Source organism: Neolamprologus multifasciatus, chromosome 19, assembly GCF_963576455.1.
Source record: "Neolamprologus multifasciatus chromosome 19, fNeoMul1.2, whole genome shotgun sequence".
In the NCBI taxonomy this organism is placed as follows: domain Eukaryota; kingdom Metazoa; phylum Chordata; class Actinopteri; order Cichliformes; family Cichlidae; genus Neolamprologus; species Neolamprologus multifasciatus.
The window spans coordinates 19,595,183-19,614,480 of NC_140457.1; the positions used below are offsets into that span (position 1 = coordinate 19,595,183).

At 40.6% G+C, this 19,298-nt stretch overlaps 1 long non-coding RNA gene across 1 annotated transcript in view; it reads right to left on the bottom strand.

Moving 5' to 3' along the window:
• Positions 1 to 19,298, bottom strand: part of LOC146496463 (uncharacterized) — a 133,879-nt gene that overhangs the window by 77,833 nt on the left and 36,748 nt on the right. The window lies entirely within an intron of this gene.

Consider the following 19,298-nt stretch of genomic DNA (forward strand, 5'->3'; position numbering starts at 1 on the left):
AAATCCAGCAACACAAGATGCAGTATTTCAGTGTCTCTGCGATACGCCTCTTTTCCAAGTCCTCCCCTCTCTGTGTGAAATCGATTCCCAGTGTGTGGAGAATTTGTGCCCCTGTTGGCATTGTTGTGCAGACACATGCTGGGGTTTATGATGCCCTTGGACGGCAGAAGTGCTTCCTCTCCCTGTCTTACTTACTAAACCAATCTCCACCTCATGTTCTTTTGTTTCAGTTTGTTTGCACTCCAAAGCACTTATCTCACATATTCAGTTCATGGACAGCTTTGTGGCTACAACAATGAAATGCCAATGCCCAGAAACTTTCTCCTCGCCTTTTTGTGAGAATTGCTAATTTATTATTGGACACTTTCTTACAAGTCTGTGCAGCTCAATCCATAAAAAGTTTTTAAAAAAAAGTTTTCTTCATGTGTCTACTTTTGTTACATTACTGTATAGTTTATGCAGTACAATATCTAAACGGCTACAGTAGCAAATTTTGCATTCGTTTGTGCCCTTTCATGTCTGAGGTGCTCATCAGAGTTACTATTTTCTGTCAGCTGTTAATGCATGAAGAAGAGTTCAGCTCAGGGGGAAAATTGCTCTCTGACAGCGGCAAGCTTATTAAAAGTCTTTGCAGCTATAACCCACATTAAGAAAGCAGTTTATGCATGAACTGTTACAATGCAAGGCCTGGCATTATGGATTTTAAATGCTCGTGCTCTGTGTTGTATGAAAGTGTCATCGCAAAGTGATCTCTAAAGAAATCACTCCATCCTTGAAGCAATATCTTAAAAGCTATTATGAAAAGATGATCCTCGTATCGACTTTAATAGGATTTCTAATTGTGCCCCAGCAATGAGGCTGACCTCAATCTCAGACAACATGATTATCATTCAGAGCATCTCCCTGATGTGAATCCTCTGTGCATGATAAATTACTGTCTCACCTTCGTTTCCTTCCACGGGAGAATATGTGAGAGGGCCCGAGTCTAAAACGCAGATTGTCTTATTAATCAAATCTTCAAATGTTTCTCACTTTTTGGTGTGCCGGAGAGTTTTTCATCTGTTAATATACAACAACAGCATGTACAACCGGTGTGTGCAAAGAGCACAATATTTGATGCTGAGAGCTGAGAACATCAATCAAATGACAGTTTAGCTATAATAGCACTCTAATGGCTCCCTGACTCTTCTCCTCTGTGCTTGTGGTAGGCAGTCTACCACACAATATAATCCTTTACCTAAGTGGAATAAAAGGACACACCGAGGAGACAATATGTCCCATGTGACTTCATCCCAGACCAACCCCATCACACCAGCACCTCCCACAGAGGCTCAGCAAGTCACCTTAGAGATCAGTGACTGACTCCCCAGCCACCTGCTGTATAAATATTCAATGCGCACTAAAGATAAACCCGGCTCGTGCATGGAGAAAGAAAAAGAGGGCCGTTCAACAGAAGAGGAGGGTTAGAATTTCAATATAGTGAGTCCAGCTGTGATTGGAAGGCATGTTGGCCTGCAAAGGTCATATTTAAAAGCTTGGTAAACGTTCAATAACTTTGTGATAATGCGTGGTTTCAATTGGAGGGAAACTGGAATGTAAATGCAGCAAGAAATGAATATTCATACCAGAGCCAATTTTTCAGATTCAGACATTGAGATAGTTCTCTTCCAACTACAGAAACTATCCTGTTGCACAACAACAGTGCCCAAGATGAAATATCGTTATGTCCTTTGAAGCCTCACATGACCTTTCTTTGTTGTCTCCATGCAAAGAAAAACACTTCCATCTCACAGAGCTCTCTCCGGCCTATAGGATTTCCTCTTCCACCTCCTCTGTCTTCAGCCACAAAAGTTGATTTGTGTCGAGAGGACAATTGGCAAGAGAGAGTCTGCTTGCTCTCACTTAACGATGCCAGTCAGTGTACAAACAAAGTATGCAATGACCACACTGCATTTTTAAAAATAAACGATCCACAGAGCCTATTCTCTCCCTCGTGCTAATCCACTCCAAGACATGGTAAACATGCTTTTAGTGGAAAAGGGCATCTTGTCACACATTTCAGTAATTTTTGAATAATCAGAAGCCAATGCATTGTTATACCGCCATCTATTTTCTTTCTCGAAACCAGGACCTTAATTCTGTAGGGCAACAGTACAAACCACCAAACCACCATAACGCCCCACATTGTTATAAACGATGCACCAAATTAGCAAAACACAGCATTTCCATTTTTTAAAACTTTGGGTCAGCCATACAGCAGACTGTTTCTATGCTCACTTAACTCTCAGTGGATATGGACTTTCAAACTCAACATTGCAATCATGCAAATACAATGCTTTTCTCTCATTTTATGTGTGACAAATCACCTCGATGGCAGAAATTTAGCCAGCATTACAACCAGAATTAGTAAAAGCTATAAAATGTCACACTGGCGCATCTGCAGAATTATTTACTCGAATGAGAAAACAACATAAATCAAAATGCTCCAGAGAGCAAAAAATAATACGTTAGTGCTAACTCCAGTTCACACATTGCTGCGTTCTCCCACTATACATCAGACTTCAATAAATGCAAAAAATGTACGTTCACCCTGCAGGCAGCTCCCTCTGGTGTTGAAAACAGGACCAGTGTGACAATTTAACTGTGACAAGACAGAGTGTAATTAGTGCCTCAAGTCACTGTCTGTCACATTGACTCAGTATAATGTCTGAAATATGACGTTTTCATCAACAGTTGTCTTGTTATCCACATCAATGAAGGTCACTGTCTCCATATGTGGCTATGACTTGTAAAACATGTACACATGGTTTATCGTTGCCTGACAGAGGACGCTGGAAGTGCGTCACTGAAAGAGTCAGCAAAATGGATATCACAATAAGTCTTTAAGCATGTGGACTCGTACACGAGAAAGCACTTAACCCTTGACCTTTGTCCTGTCGTTAAAGGACGATCAATAAACCAATCCATACAAGGTTGAATTTTGCAGTGAGCATTTGCATGTCATTAGAAGAAGCTGTCAATAAGAGGATAAGAAGTATCTTTGCATTTGTTCATTAGATTCTCTTTAGATGTACTGGATGTATTTAATGCATAGCAAGATATATTGTTAGATGAAGAAACATCTTTACTTGTATTTACAAGGCTGGGTTGGAAAACTACATTTTAATATCAAAATGATAAATATATGTTTAAAAAAAACTCCTTTAAGAATTGGATGAAATGGGTTTTGTTTTTTTTTCCATTAAGCCACACCGTTTGTCAAGTTAAGAAGCTGACTGGACCAAATCTTTAAATCTTGATCAAGTTCATCTTTGAAATTTATTAAAAGCGTAGAACTATGCAGCACATTAGGGTACAGCTCTATAGCCGAGGTAAAATATCACAATAGTGCCACAACCACAATTTCTCATTCACATCTATGCATCCTTTATGTTATGTCATACATTTAATCATGTAATTGTAGAGCAGCTCTTGGAGGCAGCCGCTGTAGATTTATGGCCTCTGGTGGTAACAAAGTTAAATCCCTCAGTGTAGCTTTTCTGCATGCTCCATCCCTTTGCACTGCAGGCAGGATGATGGATTAGGCCTCCGGTGTGAGGAGGTGGCTGAGGAGCAAAGGCTGGACGACAACAGCGGGGATGGGGACATTTAGCATGATTGACCAGGCGGGATTGTGAGTAATGGTCACACTGATATTAGCTTAGGGGTCTGCCTCACTCTCACACGCTCTGAATTTTGATGATTTCAGGGTGTTTATTACAGCAGATGCTGTTCAACAGATTGCAGATTTGCAGATCTCTATTTCAACAGCACCACGGGGGTTTTGACGGAAACACATCTGTAAGGGAAGATGAGTTTTCAGTTTTAATAGAAAATTCTGTAATGCACATACAAATTGACAGTTGAAAATGACTCAGGCTGCATACACTACAGGACCAGGGTTATGTTAAATTCCACACAAAGGGCATGGCAATTAGTTCAGTCCTGGCTCAGCCATTTCATTCAAAAGTGTAAATGAGGGCTTCACCAAGGTGTCCACAAGGTCAACCTACTTAGCAACTGCTGCACGCTACAACGGAGGTCACCTTGCCAGTGCGTCTGACTTTTTTTGTTTTGCAGTATGTACATTTTCATGTGGATTTAAAAAAAAGTTCATTCAAGAGCCTTTGAAGAATATCCAGGTCTTTCAGTTTTAGAAAGTTTTCAGCCCCAGAAGCACAAAGTTAGATAAGCTGCAACTCGACAGCCAGTCGATGAGGACTTAAGCTTCAATCTATTGAAGCAGAGCTCGATGAACTCTTGGTCAGACTTGCTCTTTTGTGTGGTTGTGATGGCTGCATGCAACCACACAATTGAGATACTTGGGTAATATTCATTTGGTCTTTTGTCTTATGTTTACGTTATGCTCTAAAGCTTCTGTGATCATAAGTTAACTAATTTTATATTTTGAGTTTACCTGTAATGCATGACAGCACTAAGCTATAGCCCAAATGGTGGCATAGACTTTGCTTTGCATTGTTTGTTATTTTATATAGGTATGTTATATTGATTATATTTCTGCTCTTTCTGAGTTCCCTGACCTCCGCTCCAGTCCTTCCTGGTTTGAAAGAGGAGGCTGAGGGTGGAGCTGGTTTAAATGCAGAAGCCAATAAAGTGGACTGGACCATCTATTGTGATCATGTAGGGGGAATGGGGTTCTTCTTGAATGATGGTTAGCTGTTATCTCTTTAGTTTTCACCTTTGGTGTATATAATGGTTTATTCATTTGCTATATAAATGGAACTGTTTCTCATTTGGGCAGGTCAGTTTGTTGAGTTGTGTTTTTGTTAAGTGACTTTTGAGTAGCGTTCTGTTAAGTTAACCTCTTTTATGGGCCCACTTGGTTCTTAAATTTTTATTTTTGTTATTTTGAATTTTTGTAATCATCTTGTCCTTTTTGGGAGTATAATAAAACCCATTTTTTTGAAGATTACATTTGTGCCTGTGTGTTCCTGGCTGCTTGGATCATGACAGTGGTTAACCTAAATAACCTCCTAACCTAAATTTTCAGCACTACATAAGCTCAGTTGTTGACTATCGACAGGTTTGTCTCTCTCCTGCTCCATAGGCAGATTTTTGGTCGCACCGAACTCTGAGCTCATTAATTACATCAAGTATTAGACAAGACGGTCAATTCTCAGAGTGAAACAGGTTGAACTCTGATCCAACAAAAAGCACACAAGGTAAATAAAGACATGGTGCATGAAGCTCTCGTTGTTGTTTCCTTTGGCAGATATGAAGAGTGAAATAGTGGAGAGTGTGGCTCAAATCATCCTCTCCAAGCAGCCTTAGGGAGGATGAAGCTGTAGCTCCTATAGTGTATTCATTGTCATATATTAAAATGGGTTTTTTTATGGTTTCTCGCCAATACACACAGAAAAAAAAAGTGTCACTGGGAAGTGTTAGTCAGCAAACACCACCTAAATAATGCATAGAGACAGCCTTTTTCAGAATATAACCAAAAGTACACAGTTTAAATTAAGGGTGATAAAAGAGCTGATGAAGATATATTTTTTCTCTTTCTGCAGAGTGACAGAAATGTTGCAGTTCATGCTCGTTTTATAGAGTCTCACATTCAGAATCCATTTTTTTCATCGAGATAGCTGATTCAGCTGCCCTGTGCTAACTTATATTGTTAAGGGAACAATGGGAACAATGCTACCTGCACTTAGTTTTTTGGTTTTTATGTACAAATGTATGAGCAGGATCATAATTCAACTCCAGTTCTAAGCTTATTTCATACAATGTCCGCCTTTAATTTACCCAGGGGCATATTCATTTTTTACAAGTAGCTTATTTTTTGGCTAGAAGGGAGCTAAAGATGCACATCTGCACTGTATTGCCAATGCTGTGGGCCCCTTAAATATTGATCATCCCCTCTGACCCTATGCACCCTTGAGCATCATCCCCCATAAGAGCCCGTATCCCTCAAAGACCCACATTGATTAAACCATTTAGGCCATCAAGCTGTGTAGGTGCAGGGTCGCACTCTGTCTCAAGGCCACTGTCTCAGAAAGAGGAGTCTACAGGGAATTGATGCTCACTGATAACTAAGTCCCTGAGGAGTTTTTTGAAACAGGAAATGCTCCCAAATGACGCCTCATGTTGATGAAACTCTTGATAAATGACTTGTTTTGGCTATGTGCTATGCTATTTCATCAACACTACCATGCACACTTGGGATTCAGTATGTAAACTCACACTGAAGCTCTTTCTTCTAGTGTGCAAATTGGAAAGTTATTGTTGATTTTGGGGAGAAAATAATTATTTAAAATCCTTTTTAACTGTCCTCTTATGAAAAGCTACAGTGAAATGCATGACAAAAGGAAACAAAATCACAGCAGCACTTGTTTCCTGTTTGCTTCACATTTATCCTTACAAGTCAAAAAGAGTGAGCATGTGGAGTGTAATCGATCTTGGATCCCAAATTTAAGCAGTTAGTTCAGATCCACAGTTATAAGTGGATCTGAAGCCATTAGCATGTTTCACATCATGCAAACTTTAATAGACTATATTTTGTGTAAATCCTTTTCTTTCTTTTTACAAAACCTGAATGCTAAATAGTATGAGATGATACAGAGATGCTATAACTTAAAGTTTTAGTGCTTTAACTGCAGATGTCTGTATGGCAAAGATATTTACTAAATATGTACAGATTTATTTGTTTTGATTTACATCTGCCTTTAAACTAACTGCAATCACTTTGACTGATGAATCTAGTATTAGTCTATTCACATATATTGTCTTAAAAAAATTCCCCAAACTCTTTTTGAAAGCATCATACTCCGTCTGTCTTATACAGTTATTGATTTTGAGTGCGATATTGGTGCTATACATATCCAAACAGCCTCATATAAAAACATGCAGTTTACAACCATTTTACTGCTGTTACTAGAGTGCCACCCTCTGGTCATCCTGCCAACATCACAACTGTGATGAGACACGAGAGAGGGTTTTTTCAGATGCTGAAAAGCACTCAGTTGTGTCTATTTAGGCTTTGATGTGATTTTGCATCAATTATGGATAGAGCATGAGGCTGTAGCAGTGCTACAAACAGCACATTACATACAGACCATCAAAAAGATAACACTTGCATGATAATCGTTCAAGTAAGTCGATGAAAAAATGTATGTTTTACTTTTTGAATTAATCTTTATAGATTTAATGTATGTATATTTATGTATAATCTGGTGGGATCCCGTACAGCCACCAGAAGGATGTAAGAATTGTTTTGTTGTCCACAATCAAAAGCAGCAGCTACTAATGAGGAGGTCCCGCTGCCACGCTGTCTTTTACACATATTAAATTTTAGTCGTTTTCACTTCTGTTACATTTTCCAAGATGACACTCAGATTTTCATATGAAAAGGGAGGCGCTGCAAACAGAGGAACCACGCCGAGCACAAAATTATCTTGTCTCTCTCTTGCCATTTATGTGTAGTATCGTTATTATTTATGAACATCTTTTGTTTGGAATCTAAGGGGGAAAAAAGTACTTCAAAAGCATAAGCGCCTTTATTACAAACACTTTCGCTTTGTACACACTGTTTTTCTGAGACTGTCTTTTTCTCTGCAAACTCCCAGTATTACAAGCATTATTCATTCACGGCTGTAAGCATCTCAGAGTCTCAAGATATGTGTTGTAGTCTATTGCACAAACAGTGAACTTCCTAATACTGTCATATTATTCCACGTTGAAAAACCTCTTTCTGCATTTTGCTGATTTATACATAACTGTATTGATTAACTCTTTGATATGAGCATAATTCTTTATGAGTGGCCTAATGAGACAGTTGCATTACAGTGAACCCTGCAGCAAGCTGCAGCTGTTAAACCCTTGAGCTAGCAACTAATTCATTCTTTCTGCACCGGGGGTGCTGTCATAGCTAAACTTGCACTCTCCTGTAAAATGTCCAAAATGCTGGATTTTAAACAAATCAATCAGTTTTGTGTATTATCATTAATATGCCCGATTCTCACATTTTTAACAAGGTGTTCGTATCTCCAGTGTCAGGCTAGGCTGCACACAAAGATGTGTCTCTGATCAACTCTCCTTCTAACTCAATCCGCATGATTAGATCATTGCAGCACAGCAGATATTCTCACGACAGAAATAAAACTTTCATCTTCGCTGTTGCAGACAAGTCAAGTCCAAGTGAGGCTCGACATTCTTCTGAAACAACTTAATACAGAATAGCAGACTCACTGCTTAATAAGCCATCTGTTTAACACTTCCTTTGGTGCATTCAGATTAAAACCTTCCTTTTAAAAAAATATCAACTGCAATAATTATTAACAGCTAAAAAAGATGGATCACAAAATGTCACATACACAAAGAAAACATGGTAAAGAATCAGATTTAAGGTAAACGTTCTGGTGTTCAGGTAGTTCTTCCTTTGGCAACTTGCATCACACATTCAGAAGTCTCACTTCCTTTCCTGTCTGGTCCATCTGATTAAAATCCAGTTTGAAGCCTATGACCTTTTCCAAGGGCAGATAAACCTTTATCTGACTTGTAAATCCAGACGTCTCATGACTTCGGCATCCAAAGGAGGAATCCTGCTTCTCGCTTCTCTGCCTAAGTCTAAGTTTTCAACTGTGGATTGACAGAAATTCCTTAGGATTCTAAAAGCTATCAACTTGGCACCTCACGAAGCATCTAATTTAGCGAATGAGTCAGATTACTCCAACTGCACAGCAAGACAGTGTTTCCCAAGGTTTTCTGGGAACTGAGATTATGAGTAATTTCAGATGTTATAGCGATTGCCTGGTCTCCCTGAGCTGAACTGTGTCCAAACGCCACTTTATAGAGAGACGAAATTTGTCTATAAATCATGCCACATGGAACTTACTGAGCAGTTCAATATGATTACTATTGCTTGTGACAGACTAGTGCAATTAGATGTAATAGTCAGTCTATGTATGGTCAAGCAAGTGACCCAGAATGCTATAGTTTAATAGCTGGGGTACTCTGGGAGTGTTATTATCCATGATAGCACAGTTTCTGGTCCTTTGAGTGTGATGCATTAAAACTGCCATGTACAGTATGTTCTTATCATCATGTGTTCAGCCTCAGGACCTAACTTTTGGTATAGGCACTGAAAATAGAAGTCTCTCTCATCAGAGAAAAGATGGTGCAAGATCAGTTATATCGCACATATTTAAATTTAGATTTTTAGACCTTTTTTGCAGCAAAGCTTATAAACTGCTGAACCTTGAAGTGTCCCTCATGATTTACTTTGAATTATGCTAATAACTTCTGATTCATGATTCCTTGGGTTTGTGTGCATGTCTGTACCTTTCTTCCTGTCTTGAGAAAAACACTTTACCAATCTGATAAGGGCTTTTTAAGCTTTCATGTCTTCACAGCTGCTGCCTTTCTTTGAAGCGATTGGCTTTGCGGTACTTCTAAGATCACACACGTTTTCATTCTTCAGACAGATGCGTGTTACACGATAAAGAGAATTGCCAATATGTCGCTGAAGCGTTAAAAGATTTCTTTTAATAAAAGCACCTACTTTGACTTTAAAGTTTCTGTTGCAATAAAACATCTGGGGTTTTTGTGTGTTTGTGTTTTTATTATTACACTTGTGAAATCCAATAAACAGCTGCAGTGTGCATAATATGTTTCCCATTTTGTTTGCCATTAAAGGTAAATACAAAAGAAACACATGCTGTTATGACGGCTGATTTAAAACTGACAACAGAATAAGGATGAAATTGCATAACTTCGAGTCCGCCATCAGCCAGTTCATGGGAAAGGCCTCTTTTATTTTTTGTTTGTTGCTTTGAGGTTTATCACTTGTTTCACATTTCTCAAGCACCCTGCATGCATAACATCATCTCAGATACCAGATGCTTTGGACTGGACACTGCCTGTAGTACTTTATTTGACTGCATCCTTGAAACAACTTGCTCTTATCTCTTCCCCTGCTTCACTTCCCTCAGCTTCCATCTCATTTCCACCAAAGGGAATAAATATGCTGCATATAAGGTGCCATTCGTGCCCCTTTCAGATTGAGTATATAGGCGATTTCCTCAGAAATATAGTAGAGACTGCCTCCACTGTGCCACTCCATTCAGAAATCCAATTTATTCATTTCAGCTTCATGCAATAGGACTCTCTTACACAAGCTATTGGATGTAAAACACAGCAGTACGCCCGGGATCCTATATTTCAGGATAACTTATTTCCCATGCAGATGTCTCCCAGCTGTTCAACATCTGCAGATTTGTGTTTCCTGCCCAGAGTAATAAGGTCTGTCCATTCATGAGCACATTTCCCAAGCCTGTGTGCTCAGCCTGTTCCTGTTGCTTCTACGCCCTCTGCCATGTCTGTGAGGCCTGTAATCTGATCCTGGAAGCAACAGGGTGCACAGGTCAGATCCTTTAGCACGCCAGCCACAATGCCACAAGGCACCCTGTCTAATAGTTACAAGCCATGTCCGAACCCAGCAGTGGCAAAGCAAATCTTCTCATCGCTGTAGACAGGAGATGAAGAGCGGTGTGCAGGCTCTTTAAATTAAGCTGGCATTTCCTTCAGTGACTTCTTCACATTGATAAGAGCTTTCCCAGGAGGCATGGGGGGCTAAAGGCAGTGGGCGGGGTGGCATAACGTGAGTGTGTAAATCCCACTTACAGTTTATCTGTTATGTGGAAGACTAGGGCTGTCCCTCGGGACGGTGAGCCCTTTGCCCCCTCTAACCGTGCCCCTCCTTCCAAACCCAGGGAGCTTCTGGGTATCTCTGCGACGAAAGTGGACAAAGTCACGCCAGAAAGAACCAAGATTCCTTCTGGTTACAGTGTGGGAATATGTCCTCTCAGGAGGAAGTAGGAATAATAAGAAGAGGAGGAAAACCACAGCGAAGAGGTCAAGAGGGAGGGTGGGGAACTACTTGCAACTACACCATCAAAAGGAGCAGATGTGGAGCTTCTCTTCCCTCACTTCTCCTTGTTAAGAAAAAAGAAGAAGCCCTTTTTGGTCTGAATACTACTGAATGCCAGATGATGGCCCATTTAGCCCCCTTTTGTACTGGTTCCTCGGGCTATCTCGCATATGCCTATCTAGATGTTATGACCACAGGGCCGCAGTTTCCCATCAATCACCAGCATCCATTTGCAGTGTGATTAATCTCTCTATCTGTGGTGTTCTGGATCTGCAGGTGTGGTGTTTCTTTACAGCCAGGTGTAGCATAGTGTGAATGGAGACACTCCAATGCTTCGCAGAGGAACATTAGAGCAGATTTGCAATTGTTGAGTTGCAAGATGTGTCAGGATGACAGATGAGTTCAGTACTAAAGTGCTTCCTCTTGTATATTGAGAGAATAGCATGGTTAGCGTGTAAACAATAGACTTTGATCACCAGCTCAAAGACACTTGATGACTGACCACCGGAGCGACCCGGCTGATATGAAAGTGTTGCGTACAAGCCTGGCCTCCAAACCCCCATCGACACCAGTTTGTCATCTGCGTGCGTGTCCGTTTAATCCCGGGTCATTCAGCTCTACTTAAACACAGAGGCACAGAGTATAAACAGCCTTATTAACACCGCCAGGGTCAGTAATCTTCCTCGAAAACTTTCGACCGTGACTCACTCTTTTACCCTGACATGTGCTTTGCTCATTACAGCATGATGTATCACAGGGATTTTTATAGTCAACATTTGCCTAGATCTGTTTGGTTTCATTGTTTAATCTGCATCAACATTTTGACACCGTGATGGAGCTGTTATCAAAAAAATCCAAAACGTGTTTTTCAAAAAAAAGAGCATCGGTGAAGAGATGGCTGTAGTGTATTTACGTACTCTTTAAAAGGAATGTAACCAAGATTCGCTCTGTCCACAGATGTTCATGAGGGGTTTTTGATATTTCCTGATGTTCTGCCTCAAATGCTGTTATGCTAAAATGTCCTTCTAGAGTTATTCTCACTTTTATGCCACGAGTATCGAGCAGCTATCAGTCTTTTTAATTCCACAAATTCTCCAGTGTTGTCGACATTTCACTATGCAGTATCAACAAAAAATGCACACATGGAAAATCAGTGGAACTTTTTTTTTAATAACTTGTTTATTAACACATTCTTTTTACTGAAGAAGGTATTCATTTATCTCCAGAAGGATTAGTCTCTTGCTTGCTCCCTCCTCTTAAACTTCAAGGTCATGGAAGGAGCGGCCTCGTAGGAATCCCAGTATCTCGCACATTTTAAACATTTTAGCATTTAGATTTTTGTTAAATTGGGTGCTCTAATCTAAATGCTTTGGTTGAAGGATGATCTTGGCCACCTAAACAGTCTCATACCAAAAACCTTATCTCAGCTGATGGCAAGGCAACATGGACATTTAGCAGACAACTATAAGCCTTGTATCTTGTCCTTTTGCTCTCCCGCCTCAGGATAGTCAGTCAGTCTCATCTCCACTGGGAGTAACTGTTCCTCCTCCTGCTGATCTGTTTACAAACCACAGCCAAACAGCCAGCAGTTGGCCAACTGTTTGTCTTACACTGCAAGCCGCGGTATTCACGTCATTACTGAGCCAAAGAAGCCAAGGCGCCGGGCTCTGGGGAAGCCATAGGGCCCATGGGAGTCGCAGGTGCACTACTCAGAGCCAGAGAGGATATTTGTAAAAGTACAAGTTCCAGAAGGTTCCAGATGAGAAGAGGGGGAGTGGTCTAGTGGGTCCCATCTGATATCAATGATTCTTCTTCCTGGCAGAAGTCAGGGGTCACACCCTATATCAACATTGGGAACAAAATGGTAAAGCCCAGTCCACCTAGAAAAAGCATGCTGGTTGTCCATCTTAAGTGGGAATCGTCAGAGCATGACGCTTTTATCAAATTTTCTTGTTTGCCTTTTTCCATGAGAAAGTTGGGAGCTCTTGGACTCGCTCCATGTGCTCACAGCTCTGTACCTAAAGCCAGTGCCTCCCACAAAAAGGACTCCCCCGTCATGTGACTGGGCTCAAGAACAGCTGCCCTTCCCATGGTGCTCGTGTTCCTGCCCCATCCCTTGGGGGGAGGGGGGGGGGGGGGGAGAAGGCCCAGGTTCGACTGTATGAAGGAGGGAAACAAATACAGAATCTGTGTGACACCAAAAAAGAGACACATCTGCTTCTCATCTCTATGGGAAATTTCCCGCGATCCTGGAGATCGGGATGGAGTCCCCCAGTCAGAGTACACTGGCTCCTCTAAGGCTCACAGCTTGTGTGCAGACTCCCCAAGGCATTGTTGGCTTTAATCCAGAGTAATCCATTTGGGTGAGTGACCCGGTCTTCCCCCCAACAAACCACAGATACACATAAACAGCGTAAGTTATTATTGCTTCCTCATACAAGTTTTATTTAGTGAGGAAATGCTGATATCGAGGTAGCAAAACTAGCACGAACACGGGCTCACTGTGGTGTCTAGGCTTCAACATCCTGCACTCATTCCTCTCATTACCATGATGCCTGGGGGTGCGACTCTGTTTATTTTCACCTGATTAGCGCTGCACATTTTCACTCGTTCCCGAATCGGGGTGTGGGGGCTCAGTTAGTGTTCTGTGTTCATTCAACACCATAACTTTCCACGGTGGTTCAAAGCTTATCACAACACCTACTAACTCTTTCACATCTGCCCCTGCACATGGAGACAAGACATGGTCTGAACTTTGTTGGGCTTACTGCTGGGATCGGGTCTGATTTCAATTTTAATCACTTTTCAAGCAGATCATGCAGTAGTTTAAAAAAAACCCATTTTCCTTTAGTAGCAGTTTTTTATAGTCTATAAACACATTTAATATTTCGGGGATGTCACAGCCTTACAGACAGTATGTCTGTGTTATGTTCTTCATCAGAGATGGATACTAAAAGGACCTCACAGTTTGTTTCTAAAGAAAAAACTTCCAAGTTCTGCAACAGATCCTTCAGCTAAGCGCTGTGGATTACTAAAATCTCTGCAAATGTGTTACAGGAATTTAAATGTGTTGTGGTGCAATGTAGAACTTATATGGCATATGTGTGGCTTAGCTGATGCTTTTTCCTCTGTGATAGAGACTAAATGAGAAACTGCAAAGCATGAAAAGAATTACATCTAACCTCCTTTCTCACAACCCCAGCCTCACCGTCCTGGAAATTGTGTGTTTATTTGATTATTTTCCTTTTCAGGGCAATGGAAAATTACACTTCAGCTACTAAAATGTTTCCTTAAAATAGAGAAACATGCCCGAACGCTTTCTTTTTTTGAGTCCAGAGGCTCGTTATGTTGACTAATGTGAGAATATCAATCAAAAAGCGTTGGTCAAGCCTCTCTACATTTGTTCTAACTTAAGTTAATAAAGTGCATGATCATCCTAGACCCAGTTTCGCTGGCTGTTTTATCCACCCTGGTGGTCCTCATTTATCTGTCCCCTCAGGGCAGAGCGCCATCTGAGATTAGCTGTCTCCACCATCTTCCTGACGGCAACACTTTCAGACCAGACACTTAATAGCAGCAGTAAAACAATAAACATACACATTGTCCTAAGTAATTGAAACTTTTGTCCCAGAAAGTATACAGCGGGCATATTTTGAAACAAAGTGGATCATTTGATGATAATTTACTGCACTGCTGCCAAATTCCCATCAGCTGGATGTATATTTACTATTTCAAGTTATTAACTTTCCCCAGCTCTTTGACCTCCACCCACTCTCTCACTGCTCTGCTCCAGTTTCCTTGTTTCTTGTTCTACAAGCTATAGCTATTTGAGTAAATGTATTTTTCTACACATAAATAAATCTCAGCGCACAATTTTACTTGGCTACAGTTTATATAAACAGTTGTGCATAGATGAACTTCGCCTAACGCTTGCGCAGGTCACCGCCTGCTTCTGTACTTTTCAAACTTTAAAGGGCTGTCATGTCTGCTTCTAAAGTTTTAGCTTTTGAAATTGAGTCTCCGTGGGTTCAGTAACTGAGAGGAAAGCGTCGTTCCAGCTTTCCTACGTCGTTCCTGATATTCTGCATATCAGGTGTTGTCCAATGATAATTATCCACCTCCACTATGCTTCCAGTCTTTGCTTTTGGGGATTTTTATAATAGTGGTATTGATAACATGTATGCTTCTAATTAACAAAGCAAATAAGTCTATCTCCCACTTAATGATCAGACATCGCTCAGCATGGAGACCAATCATCATTAAAGATGTATTTTCTCTTAAGACTGAGCAGAAAAAGCATCAGAGGTTGCGCTGACTGTTTTCTATTTCACAGTGTCAGAGATGAAGTCACTTCTGTCTGTTTTCATAATTAAGTCATTAACCGTGAGCTAGGATGATCAGTAACGCAGAGCACATGCAGGAGACAGAGCGATAAATATCAGTAACAAACTCATTTGTGTATCCTGTGAAGGGATACAGAATAAACCCTATAATAAACTGTCCCTGATCCCCGAGCTGCCTGTGCTGGTTTATACTGTTAGTTGACATCAGTGAAGCAGAAAGAGAAGCACTGAGTCTGTTTTAAAGTCAGCTGTCATTGATGACCACTGTCGAAGTGCTTATTTTAGCTTATTAAAAGATTAATTCCTAAACTACTTGCAGAAATGTTATACAGCTACCATCAGTTTACGAAGGTTTGCTTTATTAATGTGGCTGATGTGAGTGTGTATTTTGTCAGCAAACCTTTTAAAACTTTTACACATAGTCCCCAAGGTTTAAAAAAAAAATGCAGTAACCTGAAAAAATAAACGGCAGCGCTTAAATGTGATTTCAGTCCAGTAAATCTCGCTGTCTGATTGAATTTATGTTTGCCTAAGTGTCTTTAACCCCCTTTACTTAAGTGCTCCCTCATCTAGGAATAACTAACTAGGAATAACTTCTCCCTGCCAGTCAATTCAAATTCAACATTCACTATTCAAAGGTATACTCCATTAGTCTCCCTTATCTCTTTTAATAACATGTCAGATAGCTAAAAATATCGTGGAAGCTCGCAAGAAAGCATGTTTACAGAATAACTCGAGGCTTGCAGCAGCACACCTGCTGGAGCTTGAAGAAATGAACATTTGATTTACATTAAACATAATTTTGTACTTATTATTTGAGGAGAGTGTTTTAACATAAGGGAGATGTTAAAAGCATCTCATTTATCTGTTTAATGACACAGCCTGAACCGCCACCAACAGTGTCGGCCCGTGAAGACGCGAATGCGCTCCACATGTGGGACCTCTTAATGGAGTTTAGAGTATGACTGCGAGCCTGAATTATAACCTGCTCTCTGACTGCGGGACCACTTCCGCGCAGTTTGCACTGCGTGTTCTTCATTTATAATGCTTACAGCTTTTACAGCTGGCAATGACAGAAGCCGAGATAACTCAATCACAGTGTTGTTGTTTTTTTTTCTTTCTGTATTACACAAGGCTCTTTTTGCCTCCAGCTTCTGGAGGTGATGAAATTTTATCTTAGACAAACACTTTGCTTTCCTTTCAGAGTGCTGCTGTGGCTGTGCGCCTGTCTCTCAGTGGAAGTTGTTGAATATGAGCTAGTCTTTATATTATATGTAAAAACAACAATAATAATAAATTAATGAATTATAAGGTTTTTTCCCCCATCTGCAGTAACCTATACTGTATCTGGCAGCACAGCTCTGCTCTAGAACCTCCCTTAAAACAGGCATACACAGAAAGCCCATAGACTGTATTAAGATGATGGAAATGGCCATTGTGAAATCACCTCTTGGTGATGTAAAAATGCATTTTAGCATGGTGATATTTTTATTTTTTAATTTTTTATTTTTTTAGAGCCAGTAGTGACCATAATAGGACAAGATGGTAACATGTCAATTTATCAGTAAACAACAGATAACTTGTTTAGCAAAATGCATCCTAAAAGTTTAAGGGTGTAGCACACAAACACAGATTACTATTTAGCACTAAGTAACTGACTAATAAAATACTAGAATTTGGTCCAATTCAGCAAGTTAAAGTAGCAGAAATGAAGCCTATGAGGCAGTCGTAGCTACTTTTTGCACACCTGTCAGTCTTAGAGATTATATAATTAACTTAAAGCCTCAACAAAATCGAAATGGGTGCCTTTTAACTCTCAAGTGGAAATAGCTATTCAGGCTAAAATCATCTTTTATGCCAGGCTGCAAACATGATCATTTTGCAGCTGAAGTTGGATATTTGGTGGGTGTCAAAGTGGTGACTGGACAGGCACTTTGTATTTTTCCACTTTAAATGAGCACTCTTTAGTGCAAGCCATTCACACACGCACTTTTTCCTCCTATACCTTGTCTAACATTTGTGCATAGATTCACACTCAACTTGGGGTTCAGTATCTTGTTCATACTGGACAGGCAGGGAATCAATCTGCCAACCTTCCACTTGGCAGACAACCCACTCTACCCTCTGATGGTAATGCAGTAACTAGCCCCCAGTGATGCAGTGGTTAGCACTGTTGCTTAACAGCAAGAAGTTAAGAGGAGCGAGTCTGTGTGGGTTTGCTTCTGGAATTCCAGCTTCCTCCCAAAGACATGCATGGGGTTAGGTTAATTGGTGATTTTAAACTAGCCATATGTGTGAATGATGGTCTGTCTCTATATGTTAGCCCTGCGACAGATTGGCGACCTGTCTGGAGTCTACCCTGGCTCTTGCCCAGTGATAGTGGAGATAGACTCAGCCCTCCCTGTGACCCTGAATCAGATAAGCAGAAGAGGATGGATGATGTCTGGGAATACTGACTGGCTTTTGACTCCATCCTCAAGTGGCCAGTGGAGGAACTGCAGTTTTTAGCATTTATGTTTTGGATTCATTTTTTAAAGCATGGACATTGCTTCTTCAGAGAGCTGGAGGCAGGGAGGGTACCAGCAAAACCTTGTGTACAGGCATCACTGACAATGGACTGATTAAGTCAGACACGGTATGAAAAGAAGGACTTTGATGTTGGTGAGTTGTAAACTAGCTGTGACAGACAGACTAAAGCCTTGTGTGAGATTTGCCATTTGGATGCTTCGTAACACATCGGCTGAGCCATCAGCTGATTTGTATTGGCAGTGGCATCAGCTGGGATTGAGCATGGCTTTGTGGCCTGCCTGAACAAAGGCTATGCTCATTTTTGAGCAGGGCTCCTGTAGGAAGTTAAGAGCTGTCCCAAGTTGTAAACCAACATGTTTACCCATCCACCATGTTTATCCAGCACGGGACTTCCTGCAAAACCACTAATTGTCACTTATTTGTTCCTTTTTGATTCCCACAGGAGACTTTTTGCTACTTAGGCTATTCGGTTCCTAGCTTCACATTGACTTGAAGCGTCTACTCAACTCACAGACCTAAGAGTGTTATCAGCAGTGTTATTTATATTTATATTTTAAAAAAGAAAGCTATAAGAAATAAGTACGGTTCCAAACATTTAAATCTTTCAACTCTTTTGGTACGACCATTGCAGCCAATAAAAGCTTGTGTTCATGACTGATTGAATGCTTGATATTTGACTATAATGGCCCCAAAAATAAATCAGTGAGAACAAATGGAGTCACATTTCCTTCTGACATCAAGAATTAAATCCCATTGTCAGTTGGCTGTGGCAACCGCAGGCTAAATGAGGCCTGCGGTTGCCACAGCCAACTGACATTGTGATGTCCAAGACACAGCTGTATAAAGTTAAACAGCATCTAGCGGAGATTTTTGCAGTGACTGGTTCATGAGACATACAGACCAAAATAATTCCCATTTGTCTGCTAACATGTTGACTGACTTCCTAAAAATCAAACAATGCTCACACATGAACAGACGGGAGAAGAAAACAGGAAAGCACCTGACAAACTTGGACCGTGCCTGAGACACAAATATGTCAGGGTAGCGTAGATGTGTAAACAGGATTTGACATGTTTGAAATGAAAGAGTGTGCTGTGATATAACAGTAATCACCTTAGGGGAAGGTAAGCAGCTTTTTACTCATAGCTGAAGCACTTCCTATTTTCCACTTCGTTCAAACGTACTTTACAATAATACAGTTGTTGCAGGCAAAAAAATAGCCGTAGTTCGTCACAGCTAATTTAATGACAGGAAGAGGGAGCTTAAGTGTCAAATATTACCATATCCTGTTTGGGTCTGCCGTCCAGGTGGTCCATCGTGAGTAAAATCCTGTTACATCATCTCACAGAATCCTCTTGTTGGAGCTGTCCTCGCCGCTCTCATGCATCTGCTTTTTTTCTTTTCTTCTTCGTCCTTTTTCAGGAAATGAACTCAACAACATGTACAGCAACATTAAGTTACATAATTGAAATCAAAGATGATCACCGAGTGATGAATTAATT